The sequence below is a fragment of the Pseudorca crassidens genome, chromosome 11 (genome assembly GCF_039906515.1).
Source record: "Pseudorca crassidens isolate mPseCra1 chromosome 11, mPseCra1.hap1, whole genome shotgun sequence".
Lineage (NCBI taxonomy): Eukaryota > Metazoa > Chordata > Mammalia > Artiodactyla > Delphinidae > Pseudorca > Pseudorca crassidens.
The window spans coordinates 47,227,898-47,236,119 of NC_090306.1; the positions used below are offsets into that span (position 1 = coordinate 47,227,898).

Sequence of the window (8,222 nt, forward strand, 5' to 3'; positions counted from 1 at the left end):
AGTATGTAACTCAATATGCCTGCACAGAACACCGATTACCTCACCTTTTCCCTGCCTCCAAACACATTTCCCCGTACCTCAGACCACTCTGCTTCTCTGTCCCATAAATATTCCAAGCTCCGTGCCTTCAGGGAGGCAGATTTGAGATCTGTTATCCTCACTTGACTGCCTTGTGAATAAACCCTTTCTCTGCCGCAAATCTCTTGGTGTCCCAGCGTTTGGCCTGCTGTGTGTTGGGCAAAGGAATCTAGTTCCTGGTTCAGTAACACAAGTGCCTGACTTAAGCTTCTATTGCCAGGGCATCCACTTCAAAGATGGCTGTCCTGAATAAACACAATTCCCAGCTGCAGGACTAAAGAAACAGGCCACCTCCCTGGTGCCTTTGTTTTAGAGAACTTGGCTGGTTTTGATAACTGGCCTTTTGGGTCACTTTTTTTTTCTCTTCCCATGCTTTAAATTCCAGCTCTTATGTTTTAAATTCACCAATAAGGGGCTTCCCTGGTGGCGCAGTGGTTGAGAGTCCGCCTGCCGATGCAGGGGACATGGGTTCGTGCCCCGGTCCGGGAAGATCCCACATGCCGCGGAGCGGCTGGGCCCGTGAGCCATGGCCACTGGGCCTGCGTGTCCGGAGCCTGTGCTCCGCAGTGGGAGAGGCCACAACAGTGAAAGGCCCGTGTACTGCAAAAAAAAGTACAGATTTGCCTCTGAGTCTTCCAGTTTTCTTTTGATATCACTCCAAAGTCCTTTCATTTGACATTACCCAAAGGTCACTGAAATATTCTCTTACCGACAAAAAAATGTATACCTGGATAAATGACGTCATTAATTTGGAGGGCAGGAGGTCTGTAGCCAGTTATTTTTGATATAAATTATTCTATAATAAGAATGATGTAATTTGGTTTGTATGAGGAGGGCCTGGGGAGAAGAGGAGGTCCCACCTGAAGGCTGAGGTAATTCCTTGGGCAATGGTTGACCCTTAGGTCCCTGCTGGTTCTGACAGATGGAGTGTCAGTGTCTGACACACTCTCTGCCTCTCCTCCATCCCTCCCCCTCCCACCACCCCAGATTTCTGGCTTTTTTGCCACACGTGAGTTTATTGGAGGCTGCAGTGGATCTATCATTCATATGTTTCTGGGTGTTGAAGTGGAAGAGAGTTTTCTAGAATGAACACAGGCCAGGGACCAGGGAGGGTCAGAACTCAGGCGGGCTGCCTGCAGATTCCCACCAGTTGATTCCAGAGCCCCAGCAGTGGTCCTGTGAGGCAGGGGGTAGAAGGGGCAGCCCATGAACCCTGGCAGTGAGCGCTCCCTGGGAGGCTCAAAATTCTGTTAGCTGGACTGTTTGAATCCTGGTTTTTTGTTTTTAAATTCTCTGTTTATTTTCCTTAAGTAAAATCATGCTGATCATTCCAGACTAATTCTGCTGTGCTAAACGAATTAAACAAAGGGTATTTTTCCATACACAAGCCCGGGAGGACATCAGGGGACAGAATGTGGTGGTATGGTGGGGACATTCTCCAGAGCGTTTCATGGGGACATTCTGGCTGCCTGGCTAGGCTCCTTCCCCTTTTCCTTCCAGCACTTACTTACTTAGCATTTCTGAGTTTAGAGTTAAGACGACAGTTTTTATATCTAGGGCTCATTTAAGGACTGAGTTTTCATGGAGGGTCAGGGGTATGGGGAATGGCAAGCAAACTAGCCTCCTTCAAGGAGAGCATCGGGGTGAGAAACAGGAGTGATAGAAAGAGACTCACACGGTGGGCTGGTTTCTGTCAGAACTGGGGACGTGCTGTGGTTCTGGAGGGGGGCTTCTCTAGGGCCACAGCCTGGGTTTCCGTATCTGTGAAGCAGTCACCTGGTCCTACCTCCCTTCCCTTTGTCTTAGAATGTTTTTCACGTTTGCCGCAGCTGATGCTTGTAAGCTGTGCATTTCTGGTCCCTGGTTATATCACGTTCACAGGAAGCCTCTGGCCACGTGTCTGGTTTACCTTTGGTCTGTGAATGTCGTTCCCTGGGAACGTTTCTGCCGAACGGCTGGGAAAACTTGGATTCTTCTCACAGCTTTGCCACTGGCTCACCGGGTCTCTCTGGAAAGCCACCACCCCTCCCTTGGCCTCTGACCCCTCCTGTGTAAAGCAAGTGTATTTCATTAGACCCCTCTCAGGCCCCTGCCAGTTCCGGCGTCCCAGTGGGTGGGCCGGCCCCTGCCAGCTCTCCCTGTGCTCTCTGGCTGATGCAAGACTGCCTGAGACTTGGGGGCTGGAACCGGGCCTGAGTGGAAAGTTCCCTTTCCAGGGAGGATGCTGAGTCCATGCTTTGGACTGACAGGGTTCACATCCCCTCACCCTCCCCTCCTCCTTTCCCCAGGCCCAGGACACTTCTGCCTGCCAGAAACACTGGATTAAGAACAGTTTCCTACCAGCTGTGTGTGTTTTCTGCCCTCCCTGGTCCCGTGGAGGCTGCCCTCTCATGAACGAGGATGGAAGTGCTTTCGGGGAGGCACGTCCCAGGGCGATCAGCTCTCTGACACTTGCAGCAAATCCGGGACAGCAGAGGGTGCTGTGGGAGCAGCCTGATGGTCCCCACAGCCTACCTTTCCCTCCGGAGGTCATCTCAGGCCACCCCTGCCTTTTAACCAGATTCTCCCTCATCTAGCCCAGCCCAGCCCTAGCCTGTTTCATTTTTGTAATTTCACAGTGCCCTGTACACGGAAGGTACTTGGTGTGTGTTTGTCAAATGAATGAATAATGGAAAGAAACAGAAATCTCTTCTCAGTTCCTACTTCTGTGGACAAAGGAGAGACGCTCCTGCCCCAGCTGGTTTCCTGTCCCTCGCTAACCTTGCTGGAATACGGAGGTCTCCCTGTAAGGCCTGTTGCTTCCAAGTGCCTAGAGACTTGCAAGCAGGCAGTGCTGAGTCCTGAGCAGCAGTCTTGAATCACTGTTCTGGTTGTGCACAGGCTCTGTTCTTTATTTGACTAAATCCCACGAAGCGCCCTCCAATGTCAAGAACATCTTTGAGAGAGAGACCAATAGACAGAGGGTCAGTAAGCCCGAGGCCAGGACCATGCACCGAAGGAAGGTGGGCTGTCCTCCTGCTGTCTCTGTGGGAGAATAACCAAGGCACTGAGGTCCTGCAGGACCTGGGGTCGTGGGGCAGCGTGTCCTCCTCTCCAGGTGGTTCTGGGGTTCAGCACTGGGTGAGGCCCGGGGTGAAGGAGGATGGGGTTATGGCCTGAGCGCTGCAGTCTGGTCCCCTGGGAGAAGAACCCAGGCTGTTTGGGTTGTGCATTCCTTCCTTTGAACACCATGGAGGATACACCAGTGAACTGTTGGGCTTTTAGGGAGCTTGCCGGTGAGCAGTGTGGAGAGAAGATGAAGTGGAGGCTACTTCATAGGTGATCTGTGTTGTGTTGAATAGAGACTCCAGGTGCAAGAAGGAAAGATCCACAGGAGGAGTGGAGAGGCTTCAGGGGACAAGCAGAGGGTACGGCTGACTTAATGAGGAGGCGCTAGGTGATTCCTACAATGGCAGCTGAGAGTGGGGCTTAGTGGGGATTGGTGGTGGTGGTCATGAGGAGGTATCACCTCAGTCTACAGAAAGGACGTGCTGGAGGCCAGTAGGAGATGAGTCTGGATGGGCAATTGTGTAATGGTGGCTAGATTATGTACAAAGGGGTAAATTTTTCTTCAGTTTAAAAATATTTTTGTTATTGTTGTTGGTAGAGGGGTCTGAAAATAAAAGGATATATATTCCCTAAGAAGGAGCATGGTCAAGCAATATTGTTGTTAGGGGCACTGACACATCAGCTCTCTAAATTCCGTCTATCATCATTGCCACTTTCTAAGTCCAGGCTGCTATAACTATGTACACTAACCTCCCAACTGGTATCCTTGCCTCCAGTCTTTCTGTCCCCTATGGTTCTGCCAGAATGAGCTTTTGAAAAAAGCATATCAAGGCATGCCAGCTTTCACTTTAAAAATCTTTGTCAGCCCGTTACCTGCAGGATCAGTTCTAAACTCCTTAGCGTGGTGTTAAGGCTTTTAAAAAACGAGCCCCTTTTTAGGAGATTCTGAGAAAATGGGGCAGCTGTAGCATAGATTCAGAATTTTTCCGAATTCCCACTTAAAGACAGAGTAACTAAATGGCAAGATCCCCAAATCATGAACAATAATTATAACAAAATTAGGTTACAATATCCTCACAAACCCCAAAATGCAAGGGGATGAGGGCAAGTCACCTTCTGACCTGAGAACTTGTGTTATTGGTGTCTAGAAGGGAGAGAGCAGAGACAAGTGATGGGAAACCTTGCAAACTCAAGAGCAGAAAAACCCCTAAATGCCCAACAGGTATTCCCTGGAAGGCATTTCAGACCAATCTGAGAACAGCAGCTTAAGATGAGAAGGGTTTTCCTCACTGCATTTGTGGGTGGGTGCCAGGGCCCTGCAGGGAGTCTGAAGAGGCTGGCTGGCTGGGGAGTCAAACCCCTTGTTGGTGTGAAAATATCAGGGCTCCCTTCCAGGGAGGAGAAACCGCTGGGAGTGGAATAAAAATAGTGCAGGATAGGGACAAGAGGGGCAAACTATAGGGAAGAAAAGGTAAGGGTGAGGTAGGGGGACAGAATGGGAAATCTCAGAAGGAAGCCACCATATATATTTTTTAACACTATGTGAAAACAACAGAAGAGGGAGCTTGTGAAGTTAGAAAAGCCACCCTGTATCACATTTCCTTCTGAAGTCCGAGAATACGAATTTTATGTAAAAATGAACAACAGAAAAGTATTAAGGTCAAATACTATAAAAGCTTTTTTATAAAAAAGGAAAAACAACAGAATAACATGCCTACAGACAAGGAAAGCATGCCAAGAAAACATACCCACAGAACAGATCAAATCTTGTAATCTTTTATTTAAAAATGAGGTAAAAGACATCAAGAAAATTATTCAAGACATAAAAGAACAACGTAAATCAGAATTATGAACTCCGAAATGAGGTGACCAAACTCAGAAAGAATGAGAAATAAAAGAGAAAAAATTATTTCAGAGTGAACTTAACTAGAAGGAATGTAAGTGAATTAACATAACAGGTAATGCTTCGGGTAAATAGAAGTGAAAAGTAGGAAAATTTTAAAAATATAAGAGAAATTAAGAAAGATAGGATTCAAGAGCAAGTGACTGATACTGTTGAGAGGCAAATATTATACACGTAATAGAAATCCCTTGAGAAGAAACCAAAGACAGGGAGTAGAACAATTAAAAATCCTACTTTGAGAAATTTTTCCTGAAATCAGAAAGATTTGAAGCTACAAATGGAAAGAGCATATCCTCTACTTGAGAATATCAGCCCAGAATGACCAATACGAAGACAAAATGCAGTAAAATTGTTGGACTTCAGACACATAAAAAGCCTTTGGTCATGTAGGCAAAAACAGTAAGTGACTTAAAAGGAAAAGAAAATTAGATTATCATCAGACTTTGTGATAGCAGTGCTTTGTGTAAGAAGAAAATGAAGTAACATATTTAAGCCTCCAAGGAAAGAAAATGTGAACTAAGGATTTTATATCCAGCAAAACTGACTTGAAAATATAAGGGCACACACAATTATCAATGTGCCCTTCCTGAGGAATCTACTAGAAAATGAGCTTCAGAAAATCAGAGAGACTAGAGAGGTATCAACATAAGGAACGGTGGCAAGCATTAAAAATATAGCTACAGGGCTTCCCTGGTGGCGCAGTGGTTGAGAGTCCGCCTGCCGATGCAGGGGACACGGGTTTGTGCCCCTGTCCGGGAAGATCCCACATGCCACAGAGAGGCTGGGCCCGTGAGCCATGGCTGCTGAGCCTGCGCGTCCGGAGCCTGTGCTCTGCAGTGGGAGAGGCCACAACGGTGAGAGGCCCGCGTACCGCAAAAATAAATAAATAAAAATATATATAGCTACATGTAGAACTAAAACAAAATGAGAGTTAAAAAGAAGGGTATAGCATGAAATGGGTATATATTCAATCAGTTAAGATACAGGGTTACAAGAATGAGGAGCGTACATAGGCATTTTAAAAAAATGAATTTATTTGTTTTTGGTCATGTTGGGTCTTTGTTGCTGTGCGCAGGCTTTCTCTAGTTGCGGTGTATGGGCTTCTCATTGTCGTGGCTTCTCCTGCTGGGGAGCACGGGCTCTAGGCGTGTGGGCTTCAGTAGTTGTGGCATGCGGGCTGAATAGCTGTGGCACACGGGCTTAGTTGCTCCGCGGCATGTGGGATCTTCTGGGACCAGGGATCGAAATCGTTTCCCCTGCATCGGCAGGCGGATTCTTAACCACTGTGCCACCAGGGAAGCCCATGCATAGGTATTTATAAAAACTATTCTGAGTATCAGAGTTGGTAGTGTTAACATTGTTATTTTCATATTATTGTTGTATAATATAGGATAATGTAAAGAAGAAGTAATTGCGGGGCTGTTCCACCATCTAGTGTTTTTAAGAACTAGGATTCTTTTTACTTTCTAGGAAAAAAAACTTGCTGGGATTTTTATTGGGATAACATTGACTCTATAGATAATTTGGGGAAAATAGACATCTTTACAGTATTGAGTCTCTCCATCATGAACATGGTCTATTCCTTAATTTATTAATAATAACTAGTAATATAATATTAACAGTAATGTTTTGTAGCTTCTGTACAGGAAGTTTTCTGTATCTGGTTTTACAATAAAAGGTTTAAAAAATGTCTAGTCCTTTGCTAGAAAGTTCTCCTTTCCATACTCCCATGCACCCCTTTAGTATCTCCATTCTGAGCAGTTCCTCTGACAGCTCAGCGATCTTTCCCCTGCCACAAATTTGTCTGACTGCTCCTTTTGCCTAGGATAACCCTCCCAGGTCATCCAGCTAATAAATTACAAAGTTGGCACTAAACCTTGGGCTGGCTGATTATTCGTGCTGGCTCTTTCCACTGTAGTACACTATTCCTCTTTCATAATCCAAATTGATTCAGAAATCTGCCTGGTCCAGCTATTACCACTTCTTCGGTGGTAAGTCTCCTGGTCTCGCTCAGTGAGTGAGACTGGGGTCCTTCATCACCTGCTTGATCCTTGGGGACCCCCATCTTCTTTTAGGGTCTATGACTTTGGAACTTAGGACTGTGTTCCCTCTACTGATTTTCTTAAGAGTTTGTGGTCTTTGCCACTGCTCTCCTCCTTCTTGGCTACCCGGGAAGTTCTAATCTTCTTAGTCTTAACTTCAGGCAAGGACACACCATATATAATTTGACAGTGAGTATAGTGAATGATGAAGAGCCAGCACAGCAGGAGTGCCAGGACTGATCAGGTTCAAAATCATGGTTCTTTCCATTGACCTCATGTCCTGTCTTTGTACCCAAAACCCTGCATCAGGCCAGAGTTTCTGGGTTAAGTACCTTTTATGATCACAGCCACATGCTGGACTACAGTCAGTTCCCCCATCTCACCTTGGGCCTTGTGTAGTGACTTCCCTTTTGGGAGCCCCTGGTGTCCTTTTCTATCAACAGACTCCATTGGGATAGCCCGAGCAATGAGAGCGGAGTGTGTTACAGTTTAATCCCAGGAGGGAAGGGCTCAGTGTCTTGATCCGCGTCCTCTTAGAAGCTTTGTTGGACCCTGTGAATATTTACTCACTTTCACCCCAGGGATCTGCTCTAGCCGCTGAAGATATTAAATAAACTGGCCTTGTCTAGCCATGTAGAAAAGGTCTGATGATACCATTTCCCCAGGAGAGTGGATACCCACCCATCTTGCAACTGTACAGTTAAAATAACTATTTAGTGTTTCAACCAGAACAATGAAAATCTGCTCAGAGGTGATCCCTTCTCTTTAGACCTAGAAAAGGTTAGTGAAATCTTAAGTTCTGTCTTACTAAGCATTCCATTACATAAGTAATAATCAATTCCAGTATTCATGTAAGACACTTATAACCTGATTGACATAAGCTAATTAGGGTTGGAACATTGGTTTTATATAATTTAAAATAAATGGAGTGATGTTTTATATTTTCTCCTATATATCCTTATTAGTGACGTGTAATTATTATTAGAGTCATTGAAAGACAGCAAAGAGTTAGAGGCCCTACATTACCACTCTCATGAACTGCTAGGGATCTGGATAACCCAGGTGGGAAGCTTTGTTTTATATGACATAGATCTAGAATACACACCACCTCAGGGCTTTCTTAAAGGATGTTCCGCTGGGGCTCACACGAC

General features: G+C 45.8%; 1 long non-coding RNA gene across 1 annotated transcript; it reads right to left on the reverse strand.

Annotated features, from left to right (window-relative positions):
- Positions 1 to 619: 619 nt before the first annotated feature.
- Positions 620 to 2,528, reverse strand: LOC137202851 (uncharacterized). The gene is made up of 3 exons (XR_010932805.1): positions 2,419 to 2,528; positions 1,988 to 2,125; positions 620 to 678 (listed from the first exon to the last, which is right to left on the reverse strand). It is a non-coding gene; the product is annotated as an uncharacterized lncRNA (long non-coding RNA).
- Between the last annotated feature and the right edge of the window lie 5,694 nt (positions 2,529 to 8,222).